Genomic DNA, 17767 nt, shown 5'->3' on the forward strand with positions numbered 1-17767 from the left:
ATTAAGGGCCTTTGAGGATATGCAGCAGCCAAAAATAATTGGGGAGGGGGTGAAATGGGTTAATAGACTAAATATTCAAAAGACTTTTAATTAAAAAATTATTCCTATATATAGTAAGTAACTAATGAGCAGTACAAATAAGTGCTGAAACAGTTTGGAGGGAAAGTCACTGTTGGAGTAGGCAAGGAAGGCTTCAAATAGGAGGTGAAATCTGAGTTGGTTTTGAGATTTAGGTATAATTTGAATAAGCAAGAAGGAGTTGATAGAATCACAGGAACAAGTTTAAAGGAAGGAAAACATTAGGTATATGTGGGGGAAAGTAAATTAGTTTAGATGAGGGGGTTTGAGAAGGTGAATAGTAGAAGTCGAGGTTGAAAATGCAAATTAAGGTTAGACCTTGAATGCCAGGTTAAGAATTTTAAACTTTATGCTATAATCAGGGTATAATATGAAAAGCATCATGGCATAGTGGCTAGGGAATTGCACTCAGTCAACAAGACCTGGGTCCACATCCCATCACTACATGTATATTGGACCTTAGACAAGGCATTTAATCTACCAGTGGCCCAGGCAGCTCTTTTAGACTAAAGGTTGTAAAGAAATTGCCTATCTTCATTCAAAGGAAAAATTATTCATTGGGAACTCTAAATATGATGAAATCACAGATCTGGTCCCCAAATTCAATAAGCAGTGGGAGATCATTGTCAGATAGCCTAAATGATCAAAAAAATGGAATGATGAATGCTGCATTTTTAGGAAGATTAAACTGACAGAGATGTGTGAAGTAGAATAATGAGAGATAGCAAGACAAATTAGTAGACTGTCATTGTCCATCTTAAGTCCAAAATGTAGTGCATCAAGGTTGCAAGTATGTAAGCATTTAAATATCTTAAGTTTAGGACTTCCACAATGTCTTATTTTGATTTTTTCATCATAGCTTCCAGATTATCTTGAATTTTCTTTCTCCCCCCACTTTTTTTTCAGTTTGCAAGGTTTTTGTTTTTTTTAAACTAATGTCCCTCCTACTACTATCCCCCCCATTAAGAAGGAGACCAAATTATGGTTCAGAAATTTGTTTGGTGATCAGGGAATAAGACCACAGGGAATGGGTAATAAGGGATAATTCAAATTGGCTGGTCATTGGCTAGTCAGGGTGAATTTTCCTTTTCTACCAGAAAAATATTTCTGTTTAAAGATAATGTTTATCTAGGATTAGGGCATTTTTTCTCTGAATGGCAACTGAAAAATTCTTTATTCTCCATATCTTCTTTTAAAATATTCTTTTTCATTGCCTCATGTTTCAATTTCCAAGATCATAGCTTATTTTACATTGGTGACATTTTAGACTGGAGACTTCCTAATGAGATATTTTAGGTAGGTCGGTTCCCTGGGGTCCTTAAGAATCAGTTATCTGCCATAACTCTTCATTAACAACACATCTAAAAATCTTTCAGGGTAGATTACTTTTGCAGATGGCTAATCTCACTCATTTTATATTTATTCACATTAATTTCAATTTTAGAGGGTGAAGTCCTGACCTTGTTCTTAAATTCCAGGGGACATATGCTATTTGGAATCTGTGAACCAACTGCATATAGATTTTCAACTTTTTGCCTGGGAAAAATTTATAAAGTATTAGCTGCTTTTATTTAACTCTATTCATTTATTTTTTCACATTAAATGGTTCAGATATTTTTATGGAAAAATATGAACAAATGCATATTCAATTTTCATTCAGCCAGAGGAAAGACAGAACAGAAATATTAAGTTTTCTTTGTTAGCAAGATCTATCTTATTAAAATAAGCTATTTTCCCAACACAGTGTGCTCCAGATCTTTGAAGCATCATCTTGTGAATTCAAAGTGTACATCTAATGGCATTTAAAAAACATTACTTCTTAAAGATGAAAGATATTTAAACTGATTTAAGTTGAATTCTCCAAGACTTGACCTCTGACTCCCCAATCTTCCTTTCCTATTGGTAAGCTATCTGCCTTATATAGATGAGAAATAGTCCTCCAAAGCTTATTTCTTCAGTTTCTTCAGCCCAGCAGAAACCTTTCTACCTCTTTCTACCTCTTTCCACCTCTAGGCATGTAACCTCTTGCTTTTATATGTATCACCATCACTTAACACAATGGTGGCAGTCAGTCAAAAAGCATTTGTTAAGCACCTACTATGTGAAAGGGACTCTGCTAAGTGCTGATGCATTGTAAATACTTAATAAATGTTCAATCTATCTATCTGTTTGTTTATATCTTTCCATTTCTTTATACTAGTCATGTAAAATATTTCTGTTCCCTAAACATTTATATTCTGAGTGACTGTTATGCTATTCACATTTATGAGAATATCATGAGCAATAATTCCATGTTTTGCTTAAATTTTTTCTTTAGACACCAGTTTCTATGGCAACAGTTTAGACTTACAAAGACAAAAAAAACCATACAAGCCAGACTTGATGTTAAATTCAGCTGCATTAAATGAAAAGATTTCTTATCTTCCCTCTACTACATTTATTTTTGTTTAGGTGTTCTTATTAAATACTATTTTAAGAAGGAATCAAAAGTAATTAAATATAATGATTCTTGGGAAATTTTTAGGAGAAAAAAAAGCATAAAGCAGTTGGGATAGATGATTTTATTATTCTGCCTGGTGTGAATACTTTCACCCTTCTCTCACCACAATGCATGATATTCCTGAAGGGAATGCCTTCTAGAGAACAAGGAGAATGCAGTTTCCTTGCTTGCCCCTCCTACCTTGGATGTGATTAGATTGGAATAATTTCACCCAATTAATTGAACAGGATTCTTTGGGATTTAAGAGAGATAGCTAGGAAGAAATGGGAATGTTTTGGAATTAATGATGGCAATAATAGGTAGCACTTATTTAGTGTTTTGGAGGCATTTAGCTGGCTCAGTAGATAAGAGTGCTGGGCTTGGAGACAGAAAGACCTGAGTTCTACTCAATTAGGGAGTGTGACCCCTAGTAATGCATTAATGAAACTTGTAAAATTAGTAAAAAAAAAAAAAAAAAAAGCAGGATTTCTGAGTTCAGGATATATTCTGAGTTCTGAGTTTGGGGTGGAGGGAAAGGAAGGAATAATGAGGTATAATCTTATCATTCTTCCAGGTCACTGAAATAGTGTAAAAATGAAGGTCATGAATTGGATTGCTTGATGAAGAGGAATAAAAAAATTCAGCATAAATACTGAAATCACCAAAGATAATGATAGGGATTGGGGTGAAGAGTTAAATATTTGAAATCATGGAAGAAAGTAGGAGAGGGCTAAAGGGTATTGGATTAGATTATTTCTAAAGTTCCTTTTGACCTCTATATCCCTATAAAGTAGATGCCAAAATAGAACAGTGTTGAAGTGCTGGAGATGATGCCAAAAGGAACAAAGAAATCCAGACTTATTAAATCTAAAGGCCTTATTTTGGACTTTCAACTTTTTTCAGTATTATCAGAAGGCTATGATCTGGACACTATAGTATCCATAACACAATGATGCTCAACTCTAGGGCATATGAATACTATTCTCTCTCTTAATCTTGAATTAACCCATCCAGTCACAGTCATTTTTTGTCATAAATATTGATCTTGCCAATTCCAATAGACTTGTATGAGAGAGAGCCATCTGCATCCAACTGGGGACTGGAATCACAACATAGTGTTTTCACCTTTTTTGTTGTTTGCTTGCTTTTTTCCCTTTCTCATTTTTTCTTTCCTTTTTGATCTGATTTTTCTTGCGCAGCATGATAAATGTGGAAATATGTATAAAAGAACTACACATGTTTAAGCTATATTGGATTATTTGCTGTCTAAGGGAGGAGGTGGGGAGAAGGGAGGGAAAAAATTTGGAACACAAGGTTTTATAAGGGTGACTGTTGAAAACTATCTTTGCATATATTTTGAAAAATAAAAAGCTATTATTGAAAAGAAAAAAAAAATCCAACTATTGATCTTGGTACTGACATCATGACCTTGGGAGTTGTCAGATATCACAGGATATGAAAAAAATGATCAACTGTATTGAAGAGAGTTTCAAGGAATGCAATATGTAAAGGAAAAAGTCACGATTTAGTTAGTGCTTAGTGAGGAAACAAGCATAAGAGGTTCAAGTGTAAGAGAATTCAGGGATGAACTGGGATATTAACAAAAACATTGTTCTCTTAAAGTAGAGGGGAAAGGTGATTAAATGATGATAAGGTCTAAACAAAGATGGGATTAACATGGATTGAATGAGAAAATGGAAGGAGTAGCAGAAGAAAGAAATTTTCACATAGGCATACATCTGGAAAGTAACATGGTTAACAAAATATCTTCCTTTGCTACTTTGAAAAAATGCCACAGGTCGACTTATGGGTAGCTACAAAGTTTCTTGGGAATATTTTACAAACAGTTTTGAATTACTTTTGTGTTGACTAGGATTCTAAACAAAGTCATGCTCATTCTGTGACATCTGGGGACAATGTTTTAGACTTGGTGGAATTGCTGTCTTCAGGTGTATTTGGTCCCTAGCTGCCAGCATCTTCCATCCCTTTTTTACTATGTAAAGTATCATGGGGAAGGAAACAATAAGAAGAAACCTGAGGCTTCAGCAGTGTTCAGTACCCTATCATTTTCAGAATAGCACTGAATCTTTTTGTCTGTGTGGTAAAGAATGTTAGACTTAAAGTAAGGCAGCACTTAAATCTATCATAATCCTTTTTCTAAAATGTGTGTGTGTGTGTGTGTGTGTGTGATTGGGGAACAACCATTTATTTCACAAAATTATCATGGAGAAAGAGAATGTAAATGTTAAAGTGCTATATAAATATGAGTTGTGGTTGTGTTATTCTCCTTTTATAAGGGAGAATAATTCAGATAATCTTATGTTTCCAGAATCCTCTAGAATTTGTACTTCTATTACTGACTGACTCAGCTGTCAGTCAGCATCAGGGAGGTCAGGCATGGTACAACAATTACTTAAAACCATTACTTGCTGGTCTGATACTGATTGAAAAGTCAGTCAGCCAGCAACATTGATGGGAAAAGGGAGAAAAACACATAACCGCTTTTGTGCACTCTTTAGTATAAAATTCCTACATACCAACTTATTTCCAAATCATTTAATTCAGCTTGAAATTCAAAGCTGACCTTCATCCAAAGGGGCAGATCCTAGGGAGAAAGGACCAGCTATCCCAACCAATTGCCACACACATAGGACAAGCAAACTAGCCTTATTGAAGCTCTGGACAATCTGGGGCAGAAATAATTGCAAGTAGCATGTGCTGGTAAGTCCATTTCTACCACTATCTTGACCACCAGCTCTCCTCAGAGGTTATGGAGAAAGTCCTGGACCTTGTATCTAAGAGTCTTGGACACAGCAGCACTTTGAGCCCAGTAACCTTAGCCATCACCTTGGGACACAAGCCCCAACTTCTACTGAAGTAGAAGGCTGCTAGGTGGTACAATCGAGATTACTGGAATTAAGAGGAGCTGAGTTCAAGCCTAATATCAGACCTTTAGTTGTTGTGTGACCCTGGACAAAACACTTAATATGTCTGCCTCATTTTTTTTCAATTTTAAAATGAGGATAATAATAAGACTTTTGTCTTAGAGTTGTGAGGATTAAGTGAGATCATATTTGTGTACTATTTAGCATAGTTCTTGGAATATGATAGGTGTTTAATAAATGTTTATTTTCTTCCCTCTTAAAGCCATACTTACTGAAGACTTGGAAAAGAAAGTTTTTGGCACTGTCAAATAAAGCTGGGTTTTGGTTAGTTGGAAGAATGAATGCCATAAAGTGACTGCATAATTCATATTCACACTGCATATCTTCATTGTGCTAGAACCAATAAAATATTTTATATAATTAGATTTTCAAATAGTATATATTCAAATATATGTGACTATTTTATAGAAATTCAATGGTCACACTAATCTGGACCTAACCATTTAAAATCAGAAGCTGATATGATTTGAAGAAGAGGCATCAATAACTGCTTTGCTGCCATATGTTAAAGACTAAGAAAGCTTTCCATCTGACTTGAAGTTGAAACATATATATTATCTTCCTCATTAAGATGTGAGCAACTTGAAGACAGGGATTGTCTTATTTTTTTAATATGCATTCTCCATCCTTAGCATGGTCCTTTGTACTTGGCAAATGTAAATAAATGCTTTATTCATTCATTTATTTTTTCCTTGATCTACCATTAGTATCTCAGTTTTCATCCATGGGAAAAAATTAAGTTTCTGCAAAATCAAAATTATGAAAAAAAACCTTTGTAACTTGACAGCTAGCTTGGTAGTTATTTCTTTTCTTTTCAATTCTCAGTGGCCTATGGTGACAGTGTGCCTTTTTAAAAAATCCTGATATTATTATTCTGAATGTGAATTTTCATTTACACTCTAGGAATATGGGAATTAAGTGATATATATGGTTATATATGTATAAATATACTTAACTCATTCTTTTTTTGTGCCTGAACTTGTCTTGCTACTCAATAATTGTGAGAGCTGAAGTTACAGGGCATAAGTAAATTGCAGAATATCCAACAGTCTAATTATATGTTTGTGTCTTAGCTTGCATTGAATTTCCTACTTATAAATAATGTCACTTACCTCACTGCCCCAATTTTTAATCTTTTGCATTAAATGCATATGTATGTATGTGTCTTTCATTTATTTTTATGTGTCTTTTTTAGCCAGTGTTTATTTGTTTTGTTCTATCATTGCCCCAAAGGTCCTTTAAGTTTTCACCTATTTAGTAATAATATCATCATCTAACCTGGAATATATAAGTATAAACCTGAATATGATTTTTTTCTCTTTTTGAGAAAGAAATAATTGAAAGAAAATGTAGTTTCCCTCCCCAAGACTAGCCATACAATTTTAATCAGAAAGAACTGATAAGAGTCTAAGCACAGACCAAAGCATCTTCACTTTTTGTGTATGTGGTTTTTTCCTTTTGTTCTGTTTCCTCTTTCACAACATGACCAATGTGGAAACATCCTCAACATAACTGCTTGTGTTCAACATATATCAGACTGTTTACTATCTTGGGGAGGAGAAAGGGAGAAAAATCTAGCATTCAAAATCCTAGAAAAAAGGAATGTGGAAAACTATCTCCACAAGCAATTGGAAAAAAAACAGAATACTATTTACATAAAAAGGGGAAAAAAGTGACTCACAGTTGCAAGAAAGCCAGAAGAGCTAACACATTTCATTAGTTAATCCCAATTTGTAAGCACAAACAAAAAGGTCTTGGTCAAAAGAATTGTGTTTTTGAGGTCTGTTTCTGTTCTACCATCATTTTCATTAAAAGTCAGTTTTTAACACTATGAATTTTCTTCCCAGTTCCCTTTACCAAATAAAAAGAACCCATGCTTCTGAACTAGTTCTTGTACCACAACTCAGTTTTTATTGCTGAAAAAATAATATTTTTAATGTGATTCCTTGCTAATGACATTCTGGAATGTTAATTAGCCTTGTGCTAGAAAATATTTCTTCTACCTACTCTTTTTTTGGAAGTTGAATTCTTCAAAGATCACTCAGAAAACCATCTCACACTTAGAAAGCACTAAACATGTTTCTTGAGTTTCTTTTCATTCTTCTACCTGGAGGTCTGAAAAGTATCCTTTGTTCTAGAGACCAAAAAATTCATTTTTCTTCTTTAAGGAATCCATTGATGTCCTGACACTCCTATTTAACCTTTTTGGAGGGGAAGAAAATCACAATCTATTGGATTGTTTGTACTCTTTGCCCTTTCTCTCTTGGATAACTTGGCCTTATCTTGCTGGGGAGGAAGAACACTGTTTGTACCAACTCACTTATGTTTCTTTCTTTCTTTTTTTTTTTTTTTAATCATTATCATTTTATCTATATCCTGACACTTTATCTCTAGTTCGGTGGTTCTAGTTAATTGTAACTCTTTTCAGATTAACCATTTTGGAAGAAATCTTCCAGGCTATTTCAGGAGCAATGTGTTTGTTTTCATTAACAACTTACTTCCTTTGCTTTGTGACCATTTTAGGGATATCTGTGTCATTATTTTCTGGCTTTGTGGAAATAATAGATATGATGGTGATCCTTTCACAACAGGAGTTTTTGTATAAGTCTTCTGAAGTGTGGTGTACAAATTTTTTCATTTGCATGCAGATCATTGGTCTTCTTGCAAGTATCTTTTTCTTTTTGCTGATGACTGGCATCATTTCAAGACCTGTCAATCCTTGTTTTTTCATTCTTTTTAGTCTCTGTTTCAGTATTCTTATTTGGCTCCTTGAAGCCATCTGTTACTTCTATGGCTTTTGGTCTTTAACCATTTTTTCTTTTACATGCTCCCCTTGAGCTGATGTTTTCAGAACTTAAGGACATGCCTATCTCATGGAAAAGAGGAATCAGTACTCATATTCTTCCCTTTATTCATCTGATTTCTCTTTGTGGTTCTTGATCTATCTTTCTCAAAAGTCACAGCTGTCTCCATATTCTGCTTTTTATCTTTTCCTCCTTTCTCTTCTTGCAACTTCAGTTTTGACAAACAAATCTTTTGCTGTAACCTGTTCTCTTCCAATTTGTTATCCTGAGAAAGTCCATCTTGAGAGAATATGCTTTTAGCAACACTGGAACTTTGTGACCAATTTGTAGAGACACTTCCTATTCAAGGAAAGAGGGCTTTGTCTGCTGGCCATTTCAAATAATCTGTCAGCAATTTTTTCATAGTTACACTGAAGGACAAGTCCAATGTGTCCTTTGCCATCATTCTGCTTAGTTTGGTTTGCATTTAATTCTTTTATTAAATCTTCAATGGCAAAGAGAGTTTGTTCCAAAATTGCTTCAAAGATACCTCTGACTATATTATATAGTAATGTAAAATTCTTTGTCTTAGCTGCAATTTTGCAGAATGAAACTAATAGACTTCAGGCTTTTATCTGCTGTAAGCTTTTTTGCTTCTACTTTTAGTCTGTCAATAAAGTGGAATTTTACTCCACAAGGTGCTTTACTGTCTGCGCACAAAATTTTTTCATTATGATAACCAGAAGTAGTTTAACGTGACTTTCTTCCCATATATTTCTTTTTAAAACCTCAAAGGATTGGTTTAAAAGCAGGTGCATTAGCATGTAGAATGTATCCAGGAACAATCTGTTTATGCCAATCCACTCATGGTTCATGGTTTGCCAAAAAGTCTGAACAAACAGGTGCTGGGTTTCTGTGTTCTGAAAAACACAAATGAATCAGAAAATTGTATCTCCAAATTCCACCTATAGGAGAGGTTTGAACTGCATCTACATAGAGTAGAAAAGTCCTTTCCATATTTTTAATAATTCTTCATGACTGAAATTACCTGAGGAGGCTCCAGTTTTGATATGGTTATATATGGAGCTTCCTCACTGTAGTGTCTCAGATTGTCTTGGCTGGATTTCTGAAGGAAGCTTTGGGGCTGGAAAAATGATGGCAAATAGCTCATAAAGCACCCCAAAATGTATAGTTATTGTGAACAGGTAATATAAAAAGGGAAAGATATATTTTTTTGAAATGTAGGTGCCACATTTTATAAAAGACATTGATAAGGTTTCCAAACCACCTTACAAAGATTATCTCATTTTTATCCTCACAACTATCCTGTGAGATAGAAGCAATTATCATAGCCATTTTATGGATGAGGAAACTGAGGCACAGAATGTTAAGTATCAAACAGCTAATAAATGTTTGAAGTTGTATTGGAACTCAAGTCCTCTTAACCCCAGATCTACTACTGTGCCACCTAGTTGCCTTTAGCTGAATTAATTGAGAATTGTTTGAAGGAAATGAGGGTATGTAGAGGGAAGAAAACTTGGAGGGAATGTGATAACTGTTCTCCAGGCTTTAAAAGACTATCCTGGAGAAGAGTAATTATTCTTGATCTACTTGTTCCCAGCACTCTGAACTAGGAGCAATGGGGAGAAGTTGCAAAGAAGCAAACAGGTTTGGTATAAGGGAAACTTTCTTTTTTTTTTTTTTTTATTAATTCTTTCAAAAATTAAATTTATTTAGTATTTTATTCTCCCCAATAACATGTAAAAACAATTTGTAACATTAGTTTTTAAAACTTTGAGTTCTAAATTCTCCCCTCTCCCCCATCAAGAGGTAGATAATTTGATATGTTATACATGATGTGTGGTCATGCAAAATAATTCCATGATAGTCAATGTTGTGAAAGAAAACATAGACCCCCTCAAAAAAAGACCTCAAGAAAAATAAAGAGGGAAAAATATTCTTTAAATTTGTATTCAGACACTACCAGTTCTTTCTCTGAGGAATGAATAACATTTTTTTACATAAGTCCTTCAGAGTTGTCTTGGATCATTGTATTGCTGAGAATAGCTAAATCATTCACAGCTTATCATCTTTACAATATTACTGTTACTCTGTACACAGTAAATTTACTTTGCTTTAGTTCGTGGAAGTCTTTTCAGATCATCCTACGCACCATTTCTTATAGTATTATGATGGTATTCCATCATAATCACATACTACAATTTTTTCTGCCATTCCCTAATTGACTAAAAAGTCTGTAGGTCCTTTTCCTTTTATCTCTTTTGGGATACAGCTAAAGTATAGTACATTGCTAGGAGAGTATGTATGGACATTACTCTATAGAATGACTGAATCAGTTAACAATTCACCATTCTGGAGGGCTCCAAGCAGAACAGAGGCTATATGAACACCTGTGTATAATATGTAAGGAAATTTTATTTGGGTGTGGATTGAATTCTATGGCTTCCGACCATGGTTCCAATTAAAATTTTTCAACAAGGTAATAATTTTTATTTTTATTTTTTAAAATTCAGTCCCCCCTAAGATATTTAGCTAATTCTGTAATATTAGATTTATTGTTTTGATTATTTTTATTCCATTTTATTTATTTATTTTCCCTATTTACCCCCTCAGAAGTATCTTAGTATAGTGGATTGACAGAAATGATTATTTCTTTCATATCTTAATAATTATTTATTGAATTAGCACCAATATTTCCCCCTTTTCTGCTTCCTCATCCAGAAATCAACTGGTGTAGGAAATCTGTTTTAACTCAGATAACCAGAAGTGATGTCAACAGTCTAAGCCTTTAGTTTCCTATATAAAGTCTCACGTTTTGTCATAACAATTAATTCTCCAGGAAAAACTAATTTAACCTGCATGGGAACAGGGTTTGCTTCATTCTTTACCTACCTAATCACTGAATGGGTGTAGCCTCAGACAATCTGAGACTTGGGAAAGACCTTAACTTAAAAAGGCCAACGTCTTCCACTGTATTCAGGACCATGTTCAGTCTTCTTGATTTATGATTTGCCACTGGATCCAGATGACTCTGGAGGACTCTGAATCTAATGACTTTGCACAGTCCTGCCTCACAAATCAAATTCATTTGCAAGTCAAGGCACACAGTAAGCCCTCTTTAAGAACAAAAGATACAAAAATAGCAATTGTTCTTATCACAACATTAAAAGGCTTAACTTAATCTGTTAAAAAAATTAGTTGGTAAAAACTGACCAAGGACACTGGTATCCATTTATGCTAGAGAATGCTAATGACAACAATTAATATTTATATAAGTGCAGTTAGGTGGTACAATAGAGTGCTGGACCTAGAATTTGAGAGACTTAACCTACAGAGTTCAAATCTGGTTTTTGACACTCACTAGCTATGTGATGCTGTTTGCCTCAGTTTCCTTATCTGTAAAATGAGCTGGGAAGAAAATGGCAAACCACTTCAATATCTTTGCTAAAAGGGGTCACAAAGAATCAGACATGATTGAAATGACCAGATAGCAACAAAACATATATTTAGCCCTCATACTTATATATGTAAGGCATTTAGTAAGTACTTTACAATTATCTTATTTGATCCTTACAACAATTGTGAGAGGTGGGTATTATTACTATTCTCATAGTGGTTAATTGACTTGTTCAGGATCTCACATTTAGTAAATTTCTAAGGCTTCCTGATATGAAGCCCAGCAATCTATCCATTATGCCATTTAGCTGTCTCAGTTAAAAAGAAGAAAGAAGGGTTCTCCCTCCAATTTCTGGAGAGATGTCTATAAAAATTTTCCTATAAAAGAGAATTTATGAAAGCTTTGAAATGTATTATGACTTCTCTCCTTATAATCATGATGATGAAGTAGATACCCATCAAGTGGGGAATAACTAAACAAATTATATCAAATTAATGTAATTGAATGTTATCACGTGCTTTTAAGAAATGACAAATATGATGAATAGGGAGAAGCAGAGATAGTGAAGAATAAGCAGAACCAAGAAAACAATGTACACAGTGAATACAATACAAAAAATCAACAGTGAATATTATACAACCACAAAGAACAAGCATGACTTCAAAAAAGAGAAATGAGAAGACATCTCCCCACTCTTCTTTATTGACATTGGAGGTCCACAATGGCAGAAACATACAAATATTTTCAGACTTTTTATATCAATTTTACTGATTGTTTTTATTATTCCTTTCTTTTTTAAAAAAAGGTTTTTTCTCTCTTTACTCTCTCTCCTTCTTTATCCCATTACTATTAGTCTATATATACCTTATCCTACTCCCATTTATATATATATATATATATATATATATATATATATATACACATATATGTATATGTATTTTTTTCCCTAAGGCAATTGGGGTTAAGTGACTTGCCTAGGGTCACACAGATAAGCAACGGTTAAGTATCTGAGGTCCGATTTGAACTCAGGTCTTCGTGATTTCAGGGCTGGTACTCTAGCCACTGAACCATCTAACTGCCCTCACTCCCATTAATCTAAAACCCTTCTCTACCTCACCTTATCTTATCCCCTCTTCCCTTGTTTCTTTATATATTTTGGAAGGTGCTATACCCTTCTTAGTGTGTGTGTATGTGTATATATATATATATATATATATACACATACACACACACACACATATACCATATTATATGTACTCCATCCTTTCTTTTGGACTACACAATTACTAGTGTCAATCTTAGACATATGTTCTTCATGTCCACATATAAAACATAAACAATGTATCCTTTTGAGTCCCTTGAAATTAGTATTTGATACTGACTCTTATTTGTTAAATTCTCTATTTATTGAGTTCAGGTTTGTTTGAGACAAAACCTGAAAATCAGATATTTTATTAAATGTCCATTTTTTCCATTCAATATAATACTTAATTTTGTTGGGTATAACATTTTCAGCCACAACCCTACTTTTTTTGATTGTCAACATGTATTCCAGGACCTACTGTCTTTTTTGTAGCTACTGATAAATTTGTGCAATTTTTATTGTGGTTCCAGAATATTTGAATAGTTTTATTGTTGTTGCTTGTAAAATTTTCTTCAAAGAAAAATCTGGGATTTTTGGAATTTAGCAATGATATTTCTTTTTTCTTTTTTTTTTTTTTATTTAATAGCCTTTAATTTACAGGATATATACATGGGTAACTTTACAGCATTAACAATTGCCAAACCTCTTGTTCCAATTTTTCACCTCTTACCCCCCCCCCACCCCCTCCCCTAAATGGCAGGATGACCAGTAGATGTTAAATATATTAAAATATAACTTAGATACACAATAAGTATACATGACCACAACATTATTTTGCTGTACAAAAAGAATCAGACTCTGAATTATTGTACAATTAGCTTGTGAAGGAAATCAAAGATGCAGGTGTGCATAAATATAGGGACTGGGAATTCAATGTAATGGTTTTTAGTCATCTCCCAGAGTTCTTTTTCTGGGTATAGCTAGTTCAGTTCATTACTGCTCCATTAGAAATGATTTGGTTGATCTCGTTAGCAATGATATTTCTATATGTTCTCCTTGTTGGATCTCTTTGAGATGGTGATCAGTGGATTTTTTTTTTTCTATTTCTACTTTCCCCTCTTTTTCTATCACTTTAAACAATTTTCTTTATTTATTGCATTATTGTGTCAAGGTTCTTTTTTTATCATAGGTTTCAGGTAGTCCAATTTTTCTTATATTTTCTCTTCTTGATCTGTTCTCCAGATCTATTGTTGTTCTTATGTTTCACATTCTCCAGTTTTTTTATTCTTTATGTTTTGTTTGATTATTTATTGGTCTCTTATAACTTCACTCACTTCCCCTTTTTCAATTCTAATTTTTAAAAAGTCATTTTCTTCTTTAAGACTCTGGGTCTACTTTTCTAGTTGGTTGATTTTTGTGCCATAGTGTTATTTTTCTTGGATTGTTTTTATTTTTTCCCCTTCAGTCTTTTTTATTTTATTTTAAAGTACTTTTTGAATTCTATCAATTCTTTTTGGGTGGGTAACCATTTAACATTACTTTTTAGGGTAGGGAAGACTTTTTTAAAAATTCCAATATTTTCTGATTGTGAATCCTGAGCTTTCCTATTCCTACAGTAATTTTCTATGTTTGGGTTATTTCTTCTTTGCCTGCTCATTTTTTAAAAAAATAAGAACTTAATAGTGAAATCAACTCTAGTCCTTAGAGCTTCTGGTTTCAGGTCTTCCTTTAGTTCTCCCCTCCAAACTGGAACCCTAAACCAAGAACTCCATCCTCCTGTAAGTGCCCTGAGGCAATTGGGGTTAAGTGCCCACAGCCACAGCTACTCTACCTCATTGCTTCTGCATTCACTGGGAGTGCTGGTTTCTTTTCACCCAGGGCCACATTTCAGCAGCATAGCTGCACCTGGCATTCTTTAATAACAGATATTCCCTGAATCTTCCCAGACTCAGACCCCATGACTCCTTTCACTGTCCAGAAGATGAAAGGGGTTCAGGACAAGGCTACCCCTGAACCCAGAAAATTCCAGGGTACCTGGTTTGCTTTTTCAGCAGAACTAATCTGGAGGTATTTACATTTCATGCTAGTTAATCCTGGGTCTTTCTTTGGAACTCTGAAATTATCCCAGGAAGAACCTGTTGTGTTCTAAGTCTTATTTGTTTTTCATCAGTTTGTATTTTCCCTGAGGCACATTTTTTTTTTTTTTTTTTTTTTGGTGGGGGAAATATGGAGCATTTGGAATTTTCTGATCTAGTCCACCATCTTCCTATAATCCTTCCCCTCCTTTTTTTTTTTCTTTAAAAATTCTTTATTACATGGGATGGCTTTTGGGAGAGGAAGGGTAAGAGACACTGGGAGAAATGTAAACAATGTAAAAAGAAAATATTAATAATTTTAAAAAGAAATCTTGATGATAATTCTATTCAAAATGACCTTATAGAAGAGAAAATCTATTTGAGCCTTCCAGAAAACTTTAGCAGTGCCTAAACAATTTTTATTAGTATTTTGAGCCTTGGCAGTTATATGGATAACTCTCATTGTAGCATATGAATCCATATTTTTAACATCATATTTAATGCACTCTTTTTTCTTCTCTAGGGGTTTCAGCTTTTGAATAATTTTAAACCAATATGAATGGAGGTAAGCACATTTTCCATATTTATGTGACATTGCTCAAAATACAGTTTTCTATATAATTTTGCTGAGAGATTTACATAGTGACTTTATTATTAGCTATTACACATTGTCAAGAATAATTTTCATTCCCAGTGATGGATGTCAGCTCCTTTTCTTGATGTGTATCTATTTCAAAATTTCAAGGATTTGTGATTTAATTGGTGTGAGTATATACTTTAGTGTAGGTTGAAATCTCTCTACGACTTTTTAAATGGTCATTGAGTTGTAATGACTGGAGAGGATTTATCAATCTAGGCTAATATGGCAACAAATCTTCTTAAATATAGCTAGTTTGATTTTGGAGGCATAGTCACTGTGTATATTTGTGATATGTTCATTAGCCTTTTTAGTTTGAAATGATTTCCAGAACTTATGTTACTTTGGCATTGAAAACTCAATGTCACTGTCACCAGAGACATAAGAATGGTAAAAGTATTTAGTATATATGCAGTCTTTGAGAGAGGTGGCACTTATAACAAATTGAACAAAGTTCTTGTAATCAAGAAGTTCTCATTTTCCTCTTCTATAAAGTGAGGATAATAATAACAACTCCCATATAGGATTATTGAGAGGGTCAAACAAAATAATCATGTAAAGTGCTTTTTCAATCTTTAAAGCCTTTTAACATCAGTGGGTTCTGGCTCAGCCATCTGAGGATCAGGTTTAATATGTTCTATTCTCACTCCCTTAGGGGATGGGGAGATGGTCTCCTTTTTCTGCTATTGGCAAGGGCCTCCATTGATTATATTCCCCCAATTTAGTCATTTATAATAAATTAGCTTTTACAAAAGAATATTCACTTTAAATGCATAGCAAGAACAAATGTAAATACTTTTTTTCTCTGGATACCTCTAGTTCATACTTTCTTCCTCTTGCCTCTATTTTGCCACATACCACCTTGGTCTCTGGGTAGGGAATGGTGATTAGGCTCAAGGCTGAACCTAGTTCCTATTAACATCTTCACCAAGTTGAACCCCTCTACTCAGGCTAGTAACCTGGTACTCTTGCTTCTCAAGATTTCCTAGCTAACCTGTGTACAAAGTCTGTCCTGGAATTCTGGATTTCAAGGTTCCCATAGCTTGAGCTCCTGGGTCCAGGACCTGCACATGTAGACCTCACATGTGTATTGAGGCTCCACATGCAGCAAAGCTTTTGTCTTTAGTTGACTTGAAGGGAGACAGAATAGATAGCTCTAGTCTCTTCTCCTCCCACCTTTCTTCAAGGGAGATTTTCATTTCTGCCATGAGAGAAGCAGGAAGTTGAGGCCAGCAGCCACCATTCTTCTCTATAGGATATAGATAGGATATGGGGATAGAAGTATATTTATCTACTCACTTAAATATTAATCAAATAAAATACATGATTGGGTTTGAGCTAACTTTTGATCACTTTGCCAAATCTTTTTTTTTGGGGGGGGGAGGGGGTAAAGAATTCTGAGCTCTATAATCAAGGTTTGACTTCTTTCTCATTTAATACCAATTTGACAAAGAATACACAGAGAAAATAGTAAAGAAACCCATCATCTAAATTATAGTAAAACAGAAATCAAGGTAAATATACATAGAAGAATACATATCAGAGAATAAAAGAACTCTGCCACTGGGAACAAAGTGATATAGCTCAACAAAGAGATAGGATCCTGGATCTCACCTGAGAGGAAACTCCCCAGATTCTCTAGGAGATTGAAGATTAACAACATGACAGAGGATGACCTTCAGCTCGTATCTTCCCAGAATCTTTTCCTTCAGCCACACAAAGTGAGGTTCATCTCTTCCATCTCCTCTCTTGAAATTGGAAGCCAATTGGAGATTGAAGGGGGACTTGCAAGAGACTGGCCTTAAGTCCTGAAGCACTCCAGCTTGAAGAGCCCTCATAGGAACTTGGCCAAGAACTGAAGCTTTTGTCTCTCTCACCACCTCTTCCTTGCCCATCATTTAGGGCAGGATATTCATCTCTACCAATAAGGAAAGAGTTGTATACCACTTGACTTTGGGATAGGGGTTAGAACTGAAAAGGACAGATGAAATGGATCAAAATCTCAAACTTATTTCTTGGGGCCATATGCCCTGTACTATACTCCTTACTACATAGTGTTACTTGCCTTGAACAAATAAGTTCACTCTTTTCCACCACAGGAAAGAGAAAGACAGAAGCTATCCTTCTGTAGATTAAAGTTGCAGAGAGCTCCAACTGTGCTGTCCATGTGTTGATCTCAGTTGTGAAATAGGACAATGCAGAATACTCATGCATTTGGGTCCAAATGTCTTCCATGTAGTTGATTCCATATTAGGTGATCTGGGCATG

General features: G+C 34.4%; 1 pseudogene; it reads right to left on the reverse strand.

Moving 5' to 3' along the window:
- Nucleotides 1–7562: 7562 nt before the first annotated feature.
- On the reverse strand, nt 7563–17394 carry LOC100917260 (annotated as a pseudogene).
- Between the last annotated feature and the right edge of the window lie 373 nt (nt 17395–17767).

This window comes from Sarcophilus harrisii, chromosome 4 (genome assembly GCF_902635505.1).
Source record: "Sarcophilus harrisii chromosome 4, mSarHar1.11, whole genome shotgun sequence".
NCBI lineage: Eukaryota > Metazoa > Chordata > Mammalia > Dasyuromorphia > Dasyuridae > Sarcophilus > Sarcophilus harrisii.